Source organism: Bison bison, unplaced genomic scaffold, assembly GCF_000754665.1.
Source record: "Bison bison bison isolate TAMUID 2011002044 unplaced genomic scaffold, Bison_UMD1.0 scf7180017864303, whole genome shotgun sequence".
NCBI lineage: Eukaryota > Metazoa > Chordata > Mammalia > Artiodactyla > Bovidae > Bison > Bison bison.
The window spans coordinates 330,082-345,023 of record NW_011494875.1 but is presented as its reverse complement, the minus strand read 5'-3'; positions in this window follow the sequence as shown (position 1 = coordinate 345,023).

Here is a 14,942-nt window from a genome sequence, read left to right as displayed (position 1 = left end):
CCACTTGACTTCACATTCCAGGATGTCTGGCTCTAGGTAAGTGATCACACCATCGTGATTATCTGGGTTGTGAAGATCTTTTTTGTACAGTTGTTCTGTGTATTCTTGCCATCTCTTCTTAATATCTTCTGCTTCTGTTAGGTCCATACCATTTCTGTCCTTTATCGAGCCCATCTTTGCATGAAATGTTCCTTTGGTATCTCTGATTTTCTTGAAGAGATCTCTAGTCTTTCCCATTCTGTTGTTTTCCTCTATTTCTTTGCATTGATCTAGCAGAAGCATGAGATACATGAAGGAACACTGTCAGATTCTAACATAAAGTTTATTGTTCAGTCACTAAGGCTTTTCATACTGTTCATGGGATTCTCAAGGCAAGAATACTTTGACTGTGTGGATCACAACAAACTGTGGAAGATTCTTCAGGAGATAGGAATAGGAATACTAGACCACCTTACCTGCCTCCTGAGAAATATGTATGCAGGTCAAGGAGCAACAGCTAGAACTGGACATGGAACAACAGACTGGTTCCAAATTGGAAAAGGAGTATGTCAAGGCTGTATATTTCACCCTGCTTATTTAACTTATTATACAGAGTACATCATGAGAAATGCTGGACTGGAAGAAGCATAAGCTGGAATCAAGATTGCTGGGAGAAATATAAATTACCTCAGATATGCACATGACACCACCCTTATGGCAGAAAGTGAAGAGGAACTAAAGAGCTTCTTGATTAAAGTAAAAGAGGAGAGTGAAAAAGTTGGCTTAAAACTCAACATTCATAAAACTAAGATCATGACATCCGGTCCCATCACTTCATGGCAAGTAGATGGGGAAACAATGGAAACAGTGAGAGACTTTATTATTTGTGTGGGGGGGTGGGGGTCCAAAATCACTGCAGATGGTGGCTGCAACCATGAAATTAAAAGACACTTACTCCTTGAACGAAAAGCTATGACCAACTTAGACAGCATATTAAAAAGCAGAGACATATCTTTGCCAACCAAAGTCCGTCTAGTCAAAGCTATGGTTTTTCCAGTAGTCATGTATGGATGTGTTCTGGAGAAGGAAGTGGCAACCCACTCCAGTATTTTGCCTGGAGAATCCCAGGGACAGAGGAGCCTGGTGGGCTGCTGTCTATGGGGTTGTGCAGAGTCAGACAAGACTGAAGTGATGCAGCAGCAGCAGCATGTATGAATGTTAGGGTTGAGTTATAAAGAAAACTGAGTGGCAAAGAATTGATGCTTTTGAACTGTGGTGTTGGAGGTGAGGCTTGAGAGTCCCTTGGACTGCAAGTAGATCTGACCAGTCCATCCTAAAGGAAAGCAGTTCTGAATATTCATTGGAAGGACTGATGCTGAAGCTGAAACTCCAGTACTTTGGCCACATGATGCAAAGAACAGACTCATTGGGAAAGACCCTGATGCTAGAAAAGATCGAAGGCAGGAGGAGAAAGTGGATAGAGGATGAGATGGTTGGATGGCATCACCAACTCAATGGACATGAGATGAGCAAACTTCAGGAGTTGGTGATGGGCAGGGAAGCCTGGCATGCTGCAGTGCATGGGGTTGTAAAGAGTTGGACACAACTGAGCAATTGAACTGAACTGAGTCACTAAGTCATATCAGACTCTTTGGACCCCATGGGCTATAGCCCATCAGACTCTTCTGTCCATGGAATTTTCCAGGCGAGAATACTGGAACGTGTAGCCATTTCCTACTCCAGGGGATCTCCCCAGCCTAGCGATGGAACTAGTGTCTCCTGCATTGGCAGGTTGGATTCTTTACCACTAGAATCACCAGGGAAGCCCAGCATAAACTTTAGAGTTCCAGAAAGAAGGGACAGGTGAGAAGTAAAATAGCAAGAAATTGTGTTTTAAGAAAAAATTGTGAGAAAACTTTTCCAAATTGATGTACTATATCTATAATACATTATAGAATTTGATTAAATTCCAGGAAGTATTATGGATTAATTGGCTATATAATTAATTATTTAAGCACATCAGAATAAAATTGCCTTAAATAGAAGATAGAGAATCCAAAAAATAATTGAGGATGAAAATAAATTATTTTTAAAAGGGGAACAGTAGATCTGAGGAAAGATGCTCACACAGAATTATGGAAGCCAGAAATAAATAAAGCAATATATTTGATGTGATTTAAAAAAACATTTTGCTCCCTAGAATGCTATAATCAGCAAAAATATACATGGACAATCAAGGTGTCCTATAGATGTTTTAAATAGCAGAAGTATAGAGGATCTGTCACCAACAGGACCTTTGTACTATACACACTAAAGAAGCGCGTTGAGCTGAAGATTAGTGATCCAGGTGGGAGCAGAAAACTTAAGAAAGGAATAAAGGAAACCCTTGGTGGAAATTATGCAGATTTATATAAACAACATCAATGATTATTTAAGGAACAATGGTAATGTGTGCTTGGTCGCTCAGTTGTGTCCAACTCTTTGCTACCCCAAGGACTGAAGCCCTCCAGGCTCCTATGTCCATGGGGATTCTCCAGGCTAGCATACTGGAGTGGGTTGGCATGCTTTTCTCCAGGGGATCTTCCCAACCCAGGGATTGAACACAGGTCTCCCACATTTCAGCTAGATTCTTTACCATCTGAGCCATCAAGGAAGCCCAATAGTGATTAATAACACAGTATTTTAGGTGTATATTTTTATACGTTTTGAAATTTGGATAGATTCATGTACCATGACCACAAACAGGATACAGAGCAATTTTCCTCCTAAACTTCCTTATATGTATTTAGAGTTCTTTATATTTTCAAGATTCAATTCTCTGTTTGATACTAGATTTTAAAATATTTTCTGTCACTCATTGGCTTCTCCTCAAAAAAAAGGGACTATATTTAATATACTATGTACAATACTTGTACGCCAAAAAGCATAAGTCACATTTACAGAAACTAAAGAGACCTAAGTGGGGATTTATCTTAATCATGAATTGGATGACTTAATATTGCTAATATATCATTCACCCCAAATAGATTACCAAATTCAAAGCAATTTCAACCAAATTCCCAGCATTTTAAAAAATACATTGATCATTTACATTTGGAGATGCAAAGAAAAATAAATATAGAAAAACAATTTTGAAAGAGAAAAAATGGTTGGAGGATTTCACTGTCTGATTTCAAGTCTTACTACAAAGCTATTCTACTCAAGACAATGTGGTAGTGGCATAAACAAAAACACATAGCTCAATGAACTTTTCCAGAACAGGGGATATACAAGTCCACATGTATGTGGCCAACAGATTCTTTAAAATAGTATCAATTTGGAAAGGACAATCTGTTCATCAAATACTGGTGAAACAACTGGATAGCTGTGATAAGCAATGAACCTATTCTTTCTTTTCACAACTAAAAAATAAACTTATAATTCAGTTCATTTCAGTTCAGTCGCTCAGTCGTGTCCGACTCTTTGCGACCTCATGAATCGCAGCACACCAGGCCTCCCTGTCCATCACCAACTCCAGGAGTTCACTCAGACTCACGACCATCGAGTCAGTGATGCCATCCAGCCATCTCATCCTCTGTCGTCCCCTTCTCCTCCTGCCCCCAATCCCTTCCAGCATCAGAGTCTTTTCCAATGAATCAACACTTCACATGAGGTGACCAAAGTACTGGAGTTTCAGCTTTAGCATCATTCCCTCCAAAGAAATCCCAGGACTGATCTCTTTCAGAATGGACTGGTTGGATCTCCTTGCAGTCCAAGGGACTCTCAAGAGTCTTCTCCAACACCACAGTTCAAAAGCATCAATTCTTCAGTGCTCAGCCTTCTTCACAGTCCAACTCTCACATCCATACATGACCACAGGAAAAACCATAGCCTTGACTAGACGGACCTGTTGGCAAAGTAATGTCTCTGCTTTTGAATATTGTATCTAGGTTGTTCATAACTTTCCTTCTAAGGAGTAAGAGTCTTTTAATTAATTAGCTTTATACTTAAATGAAAAAGGAAAGGTAAAAATTTAGGGGGAAAATCATACACAGGATAAGAAAGATTTATTAGCTAGGACACATTAAACTGTCTATGGAAATAATAAAAACAGTGAAAGACCTTATTTTCTTGAGCCCCAAAATCACCACAGATGGTTGCTGCAGCCATGAAATTAAAAGACACTTGCTCATTGGAAGAAAAGCAATGACCAACCTAGACAGCATATTAAAAAGCAGAGATATTATTTTGCTGACAAAGTTCTGTCTAGTCAAAGCTATGGCTTTTCCAGTAGTCATGCATGCTTGTGAGAGTTGGACCATAAAGGTTGTGTGCTCAGTCAAGGAAGTCTGGTGTGCTGCAGTACATGGAATCACAAAGAGTCAGACCTGACTGAGAGACTGAGCAACAACAACAATGGAAAAAATAGACATTTAACTTTAACAAAACTAAAATTGTCTTCAAAAAATATCACTAAGAAAATATGAATGCCTGCTAAGAACACTAATATCAAATAAAATTAATACATATATGTACTAAAGTCATATCAAAAATATATTAAAAGCTCTGACAATTCAATAGAAACTGTGTATTAGTTGCTCAGTTGTGTCTGACTCTGTGATTTCATGGACTGTAGCTCACCAGGCTCCACTGTCATGGGATTTTCTGGGCAAGAATACCAGAGGTGGGAGGCAGTCCTAAGATGGTGGAGGAATAGGGTGGGGAGACCACTTTCTCTCCCACAAATTCATTGAAAGATCATTTGAATGCTGAGCAACTTCCACGAAACAACTTTTGAACACTGGTGGAGGACACCAAGCACCCAGAAAGCCAGCCCATTCTCTTTGAAAGGAGGTAGGACAAAATATAAAAGACAAAAAGAGAGACAAAAGAGTTAGGGATGGAGACCTGTCCTGGGGAAGGAGTCTTGAAGAAGTTTCCAAACATCAGGAAACTCTCTTACCGGTGGGTCTGTGGGGAGTTTTGGAATCTCAGAGGGCAACATAATCAGGAAAACAAACAAACAAACACAGAATACGGCCTAACCACAACTCCCAGTGAAGAAACCGGATGCTTGCTGCCGCCACCAGTGAGCGGGGGCTGAACAGGGAGGCACGGGTTGCATGCTTAGGGTTCGGACCAGGCCTGAATGCCCTGACGACAATCTGAGGGAGCTAACATGAGATAGTAATCCAAACTGCGGGGCTATATCCAGAGAGAGGCAAAAAGAGAGAGAGAGAGAGAGAGAGGGAAGTTTCCCTCAAAAAGCTCTAATCTAAGGTGCAGCCTGGGCTGCTCACAGACAAAGAATTGAGCATATACCAAAGGAGAGCTAGCCACCTGTTGACTGGCCCATTTCCCTGCTGGAGGCAGAGAGACAGGAGGGTGACAGCCAGAGCTGGAAGGCAAGGGACAATCTTGGCCCCAGAGACGACATACTCCACCAAATTGTGAGCAGTCTCCCAGTTGCTAACCAAGTCTTCCTGGGATCCTGGACGGTTGACATCTGCCAGGAGGGTCGCAGCCAGAGATCAGCTCACCAGAGGAGAAACACAGCACACCAGAGATGGTGCTTTTGTGGCGCACCCAGGAAACTGAGCGGCTGGGACTGGGGAGGTGATTAAGATGCACAGCCCACCTGGGACAGTGCACTCACCAAGCAACTGGTCACCTGAGCTGCTCGGACTTTGGAAGGGCAAAAAACACATGCCCAACCAAGTCTGTGCCTTTGTGGAGTGCCCGAGAACCTGAACCTGAGCAGCTTAGACCTGGGAAGTGCACAAAACCCAGAACCTGCTTTGGACAATTCCCCTGCTGAGCAACCTGGAGCCTGAGCTGATTGGGAAAGCACATGTGCCATGAGCTGGGGCAAACCCAGTGTGGTCCAAACACTGCAAGCATTTCCCACACACGCCAGTGATATTTGTTTGCAGTGTTCCTCCCTCCCCACAGCACAACTGAACAAGTGAGCCTAAATAAGTGATGACATTCACCTCCTTGTGTCAGAGCAGAAATTAGACACTGAAGAGACTTGCAAACAGAGGAAGCCAAAATAAGCAAAGAGGGAACTGCTCTGGAAGTGACAGGTGCAATAGATATAAAACCCGGTAGTTAGCATTGACTAAACATTGAAAGGGGCCTATAGGCCTTGTGAAGAAGTATAAGCTGGAGCAGGGAAATATCTGAAACTGAACTGACCACACACTGCCCTCAACAGCGTCAGAGAAATTTCTAGATATATTTTTACTATTACCATTTTTTAATTTTTTAAATTAAAAAAATTTTAAGTTCTTTATTACTCCTTTAATTTTCATTTTATAATCTACTATTACCTTGCAAAAAAAGGACCTTATTTTTAAAGCAAATTACATGTATATATATTTTATAATTTTTGTGATTGATTTTGTTTTATATTTTTAAATTTGTGTTTTTGAGAGTCATACCTCCACTCTAGATTTGTAATCTTTGTTTCTTGGTATTTGTTATCAATTTTGTACCTTTAAGAATCTAATCTTCAGTGCCCATTTTTACTTAGGGGTGTGATTACTGGCTTGATTGCTCTTTCCCCTTTTGACTCTCCCTTTTCTCTCCCAGGTCACCTCTATCTCCTCCTTTCCCCTTCTCTTCTCTGCTTAACTCTGTGAATCTCTCTGGGTGTTCCGGGCTGTGGAGAACACTTAGGGAGCTGATTACTGGCTAGATTGGTCTCTCCCCTTTTGGCTCCCCCTCTACTCCTCCTGGTCACCTCCATCTCCCTCCTCCCTCTTCTCTTCTCTATGTAACTCTGTGAACCTCTCTGGGTGTTCCTCACTGTGGAGAATCTTTTCACCATAACCTAGATGTTTTATCATCTGTGCTGTATGGATGGAGAAGTCTTTAGGCTACTGTAAGAATAAGACTGAAAGCCAGAGGCAGGAGGCTTAATCCAAAACTTGAGAACACCTGCAAACTCCTGACTCCAGGGAACATTAATTGACAAAAGTTCATCCAAAAGGCTCCATACCTACACTGAAACCAAGCTCATCCCAAGAGCCAACAAGTTCCAGAACAAGACATACCATGCTAATTCTCCAGCAACACAGGAACATAGCCCTGAGCATTAAAATGTAGGCTGCCTAAAGTCACACCAAACCCATAGACACCTCAAAACTCACTGGACACTTCATTGCACTCCAGAGAGAAGAGATCCAGCTCCACCCACCAGAACACTGATACAAGCTTCCCTAACCAGGAAACCTTGACAAGCCACAAGTCCACGCCCCCGACCCCCACCACCCCAGGGAGCAACCTCCAAAATAAAGAGGAACCACAAACTTCCAGCATACAGAAAGGCCACCCCAAACACAGCAACCTAAACAAAATGAAAAGGCAGAGAAATATTCAGCAGATAAAGGAACATGATAAATGCCCACCAAACCAAACAAAAGAGGAGACAGGGAGTCTACCTGAAAAAGAATTCAGAATAATGATAGTAAAGATGATCCAAAATCTTGAAAACAAAATGAAATTACAGATAAATAGACTAGAGAAAAGGATTGAGAAGATGAAAAAAAAAAAGTTTAACAAGGACCTAGAAGAAATAAAAAAGAGTTGATCAATAATGGATAATGCAATAACTGAGATCAAAAACACTCTGGAGAGAATCAACAGTAGAATAACTGAGGCAGAAGATAGGATAAGTGAGGTGGAAGATAGAATGGTGGAAATAAATGAAGCAGAGTGGAAAAAAGAAAAAAGAATTAAAAGAAATGAAGACAACCTCAGAGACCTCTGGGACAATGTTAAATGCCCCAACATTCAAATCATGAGTCCCAGAAGAAGACAAAAAGAAAGGCCATGAAAAAATACTTGAGAAGATAATAGTTGAAAACGTCCCTAAAATAGGGAAGGAAATAGCCACCCAAGTCTAAGAAACCTGAGAGTCCCAAACAGGATAAACCCAAGACAAAACACCCCAAGACACATATTAATCAAATTAATGAAGATCAAACACAAGGAGCAAATATTAAAAGCAGCAAGGGAAAAGCAATGAATAACACACAAGGGGATTCCCATAAGGATAATAGCTGATTTTTTAATAGAAACTCTTCAGGCCAGAAGGGAATGGCAGGACATACTTAAAGTGATGAAAGAGAAAAACCTACAACTCAGATTACTATAACCAGCAAGGATCTCGTTCAAATATGAAGGAGAAATCAAAAGCTTTACAGACAAGCAAAAGCTGAGAGAAATCAGCACCACCAAACAAGCTCTTCAACAAATGCTAAAGGATCTTCTCTAGACAGGAAACAGAAAAGATTTATAAACTTGAACCCAAGACAACAAAGTAAATGGCAATGGTATCATACTTATCAATAATTACCTTAAATGAAAATGGGTTGAATGCCCCAACCAAAAGACAAAGAGTGGTGAATGGATACAAAAACAAGACCCCTATATATGCTGTCTATAAGAGACCTACTTCAAAACAGGGGACACATACAGACTGAAAGTGAAGGACTGGAAAAAGATATTTCATGCAAATGGAGACCAAAACAAAGCAGGAGTAGCAATACTCATATCAGATAAAATAGACTTTGAAATAAAGGCTGTGAAAAGAGACAAAGAAGGACACTACATAATGATCAAAGGATCAATCCAAGAAGATATAACAATTATAAATATATATGCACCCAACATTGGAGCACAACAATATGTGAGGCAAATGCTAACAAGTATGAAATGGGAAATTAACAGTAACGCAATAATAGTGGGAGACTTTAATATCCCACTCACACCTATAGATAGATCAACTAAACAGAAGGAAACACAAACTTTAAATGACGCAATGGACCAGTTAGACCTAATTGATATCTATAGGACATTTCAGCCCAAAACAATGAATTTAACCTTTTTATCAAGTGCACATGGAACATTATCCAGGTTAGTTCACACACTGGGCCATAAATCTAGCATTGGTGAATTAAAAAAAAATTGAAATAATTTCAAGCATCTTTTCTGATCATAGTGAGGTAAGATTAGCTGTCAACTACAGGAAAAAAAAAAACTATTAAAAATATAAACATATGGAGGCTAAACAATACACTTCTGAATAACCAACAAATCACAGAAGAAATAAAAAAACAAATCAAAATATGCATAGAAACAAAAGAAAATGAAAACACAACAACCCAAAACCTATGGGAGTCAGTAAAAGCAGTGCTAAAGGGAAGGTTCATAGCAATACAAGCTTACCTGAAGAAATAAGAGAAAAATCAAATAAATAACCTAACTTTACACCTAGTAGTGAAAGTTGCTCAGTCGTGTTTGACTCTTTGTGACCCCATAGACTATACAGTCCATGGAATTCTCCAGGCCAGAATACTGGAGTGCATAGCCTTTCCCTTCTCCAGGGGATCTTCCCAACCCAGGGATCAAACCCAGGTCTCCGGCATTGCAGGTGGATTTTTTACGAGCTGAGCTATCTAAAGCAACTAGAAAAAAAAAACGAAGAACCCTGGAGTTAGTAGAAGGAAAGAAATCATAAAAATTAGGGCAGAAATAAATGAAAAAGGAAACCATAGCAAAAATCAACAAACTTAAAGCTGGTTCTTTGAGAAGATAAATAAAATAGACAAATTATTAGCCAGACTCATCAAGAAAGAAAGGGAGAAGAATAAAATGAACAAAATTAGAAATGGAAATGGAGAAATCACAACAGATAACACAGAAATACAAAGGATCATAAGAGACTACTATCAGGAACAATATGCCAATAAAATGGACAACTTGGAAGAAATGGTCAAATTCTTAGAAAAATATAACCTTCCAAAGCTGAACCAGGAAGAAATAGAAAATCTTAATAGACCCATCACAAACATGGAAATCAAAAATGTAATAAAAAATCTAACAAACGAAAGCAAAGGACCAGATGACTTCATAGCTGAATTCTACCAAAAATTTAGAGAAGAGTTAATGCCTATCCTACTCAAACTCTTCCAGAGTATTGCAGAGGAAGATAAACTGCCAAAGTCATTCTATGAGGCTACCATCACCCTAATACCAAAACCAGACAAAGATGCCACAAAAAAGAAAACTACAGGCCAATATCACTGATGAACACAGATGCAAAAATCATTAACAAAATTCTAGCAAACAAAATCCAGCAACATATTAAAAGATTATACATCATGACCAAGTAGGCTTTATCCCAGAGATGCAAGTATTCTTCAATATTCGCAAATCAATCAATGTGATATACCACATTAACAAATTGAAAGATAAAAATCATATGATTATTTCAATAGATGCAGAGAAAGCCTTTGACAAAATTCAACATCCATTTATGATAAAAACTCTCCAGAAAGCAGGCATAGAAGGAACATACTTCAACATAATAAAAGCCATGTATGATAAACCCACAGCAAACATTATCCTCAATGGTGAAAAATTGAAGCATTTCCTCTAAAGTCAGGAACAAGACAAGTGCGCCCACTCTCACCACTACTATTCAACATAGTTTTGGAAGTTTTAGCAACAGCAATCAGAGAAGAAAAAGAAATAAAATGAAACCAAATTGGAAGAGAAGAAGTAAAACTCCCACTGTTTGCAGACGACATGATGCTCTACATAGAAAATCTTAAAGACACCACTAGAAAATTAGTGGAGCTAATCAATGAATATAGTAAAGTTGCAGGATATAAAATTAACACACAGAAATCCCTTGCATTCCTATACACTAACAATGAGAAAACAGAAAGAGAAATTAAGGAAAAAATTCCATTCACCATTGTGATGTAAAGAATAAAATACTTAGGAATAAATCTACCTAAAGAAAAAAAAAAACCTGTATATAGAAAACTATAAAATACTGATGATAGAAATCAAAGATGACACAAACAGATGGAGAAATATACCATGTTCATGGATTGGAAGAATCAATATAGTGAAAATGAGTATACTACCAAAAGCAATCTATAGATTCAATACAATCCCTATTAATCTACCAACAGTATTTTCCAGAGAAGTAGAACAAATAATTTCACAATTTGTATGGAAATATGAAAAACTTTGAATAGCCAAAGCAATCTTGAGAAAGAAGAATGGAACTGGAGGAAACAACTTGCCTGACTTCAGACTATACAAAGCTACAGTCATTAAGACAGTAAGGTACTGGCCCAAATTCAGAAATATAGATCAATGGAACAAAATAGAAAGCCTGGAGACAAATCCAAACACCTATGGACACCTTATCTTTGACAAAGGAAGCAAGAATATACAATGGAGAAAAAGACAATCTCTTTAACAAGTGGTGCTGGGAAAACTGGTCAACCACTTGTAAAATAATGAAACTAGAACACTTTCTGACAGCATACATAAAAATAAACTCAAAATGGATTAAAGACCTAACTGTAAGGCCAGAAACTATAAAACTCCTAGAGGAAAACATAGGCAAAACACTCTCTGACATAAATCACAGCAGGATCCTCTATGACCCACTTCTCAGAGTAATGGAAATAAAGGCAAAAATGAACAAACGGGACTTAATTAAACTCAAAAGCTTTTGTGCAATGAAGGAAACTATAAGCAAGGTGAAAAGACAGCCTTCAGAATGGGAGAAAATAATAGCAAAAAAAGCAACTGACAAAGAATTAATCTCAAAAATATATAAGCAGCTCATGCAGCTCAATTCCAGAAAAATAAATGACCCAGTAAAATAATTGACCAGAGAACTAAATAGACATTTCTCCAAAGAAGACATACAGATGGATAACAAGTGCATGAAAAGATGCTTAACATCATCCATTATCAGAGAAACGCAAATCAAAATCACAATGAGGTACTATCTCACGCCAGTCAGAATGGCTGCTATCAAAAAGTCTACAAACAATAAATGCTGGAGAGGGTGTGGAGAAAAGGGAACCCTCTTACACTGTTGGTGGGAAGGCAAACTATTACAGCCACTATGGAGAACAATATAGAGATTCCTTAAAAAACTGGAAACAGAACTGCCATATGACCCAGCAATCCCACTGCAATCCCAGCAATCCCACTGGGCATGCACACCAAGGAAACCAGAATTGAAAGAGACACGTGTACCCCAATGTTCATTGCAGCACTGTTTACAATAGCTAAGACATGGAAGCGACCTAAATGATCATCGGCAGATGAATGGATAAGAAAGCTGTGGTATATATACACAAGGGAATATTACTCAACCATTAAAAATAATGCCTTTGAATCAGTTCTAATGAGGTGGATGAAACTGGAGCCTATTATATAAAGTGAAGTAAGTCAGAAAGAAAAACACCAATACAGTATATTAATGCATATATATGGAATTTAGAAAGATGACAACAATGACCCTATATGCAAGACAGCAAAAGAGACACAGATGTAAATAACAGACTTTTGGACTCTGTGGGAAAAGGTGAGGGTAGGATGATTTGAGAGAATAGCATTGAAACAAGTATATTACCTTATGTGAACTAGATCACCAGTCCAGGTTCGATGCATGAGACAGGGTGCTCAGGGCCAGTGCAGTGGGATGACCCTGAGGGATGGGATGGGGAGGGAGGTGGGAGGGGGGTTCAGGATGGGGAACACATGTATATCCATGGTTGACTCATGTGAATGCATGGGAAAAACCACTACAATGTTGTAGAGTAATTAATTAGCCTCCACTTTAAATAAATTAATTAAAAAAATAAAAATAAAAGTGAACAATTTCAGCACCTGCTAAACAAATAAGTTTTGTCTAAAAGATTTTTTCATTTATTTTATAATTGGATCAAAATTGCTTTAAAATATTGTATTGGTTTCTGAGGTATAACAACTCAAGTCAGCCATAATTATGAAAGATTTTTGATGTCGTTATTTGATTAGGTTTTTAAAATATTGAGTCATAGTTACATTTCTGAGGTAATAAATAAATCAATAAATAGTTGATTGTGATGTTTTTCTTTTAAATTTCTGTTGAATTATATCAGACAGTTAAAAATACTAATTAAAATTTAGATTTTGTATATTTATAAAATGAAAATGTCTAAGTTAAAAAAAAAAAGAGAATACCAGAGTGAGTTGCCATTTCCTTCTATAGGGGATTTTCCAGTCCTAGGAATCAAACCTGGGTTTCCTGCATTGCAGGCAGATTCTTTACCATCTGAACCATGAGCCCAATAAAAATAATCAAATATTCAAACTGACTCTTTACAAAATATGATGGACAATTAGCCACAGTTTAACATCAGTAATTATAATGGATATGTAAATTATGAAATTTGCATGGATATGTAAATTATATAATTTATATCATTATAAATGGGATTCTACTATATAATTTCTGTAATGGTTAATGTTAACAACACTAAAAAAATTAAGTGTTGCAGAAGTTATGGTATAATCAGAGCTCTCCTATACTCTTGGGGTATTAGGAAATTATATAACCATTTTAGAAAAATGTTTAGCAGTTTCTAGTTATCTAAGCTCATAAAACTCAGAAATTAAAGTGAATGATAACAAAAAGATTTAAGCAAGAATTTTCATAGCACTATTAGTCATAATGGCCCCAAACTGGAAACAACTGAAGGTCTGTCAGCAGGCAGATGGAGAAACAAACAGTGATACATAGTATATGGTTCCATTTATTTGAAAATCCAGAATAGACAAACTTATAAAACAGAAATTAGATGAATTGGTTCCAGGGGATAGGGGTAGAAGCTGTCAAGACTGATTACTAAAGGGTAGGGGACTTCTTGGAGTGATGAAAACGTTCTAAAATTAGATAGTGGTGATAGTGATCAACTTTTCAGTCAGTTCAGTTCAGTTCAGTCACTGAGTCGTGTCCGACTCTTTGCAACCCCATGAATGGCAACACGCCAGGCCTCCCTGTCCATCACCAACTCCCGGAGTTCACCCAAACTCATGTGCATCGAGTTGGTGATGCCATCCAGCCATCTCATCCTCTGTCGTCCCCTTCTCCTCCTGCCCCCATTCCCTCCCAGCATTAGGGTCTTTTCCAATGAGTCAACTCTTCGCATGAGGTGGCCAAAGTATTGATCAACTCTTAAAATATTCTAAAAAGGACTGAATTTACAGTCTTAAAAGAATAAATTTTATGGCACCTGAATTTTATTTCAATGAAGTTATTAAAAAATAAACATGTTATAATAATAAGATGGATTAGAATACTGCAGTAAAGAGAATGAACTACTGACAAAAAAAGATGGATCAATCTTAAAAAAGATATTGTACTAATTGAAGGAAACAGAAACAAGAGTGTACAGTTATTTACTCTACTTTTATTAATTCAAAACTAGGAAAAATACACTGATGATGACAGATGTCAGAATGTTAAGAATAGTTAGAAGTTAAAATAAATGTATGTATTCCAGAAGTTGGTAAAGGTGGAAAGGGAGGCATTTTAGTGTATCTCAGTGAAATATTCTATATCATCTGCTTGTGATTACTGTACATATATAAAAAGATCCTCACAACCAAGATAATCACGATGGTGTGATCACTTACCTAGAGCCAGACATCCTGGAATGTGAAGTCATGTGGGCCTTAGAAAGCATCACGACGAACAAAGCTAGCAGAGGTGATGGAATTCCAGTGGGGCTATTTCAAATCCTGAAAGATGATGCTGTGAAAGTGCTGCACTCAATATGCCAGCAAATTTGGAAAACTCAGCAGTGGCCACAGGACAGGAAAAGGTCAGTTTTCATTCCAAACTCAAAGAAAGGCAATGCCAAAGAATGCTCAAACTACTACACAATTGCACTCATCTCACATGCTAGTAAAGTAATGCTCAAAATTCTCCAGGCCAGGCTTCAACAATACATGAACCGTGAACTTCCAGATGTTCAAGCTGGTTTTAGAAAAGGCAGAGGAACCAGAGATCAAATTGCCAACATCCGCTGGGTCATCGAAAAAGCAAGAGAGTTCCAAAAAAACATCTATTTCTGCTTTATTGACTATGCCAAAGCCTTTGACTGTGGGGATCC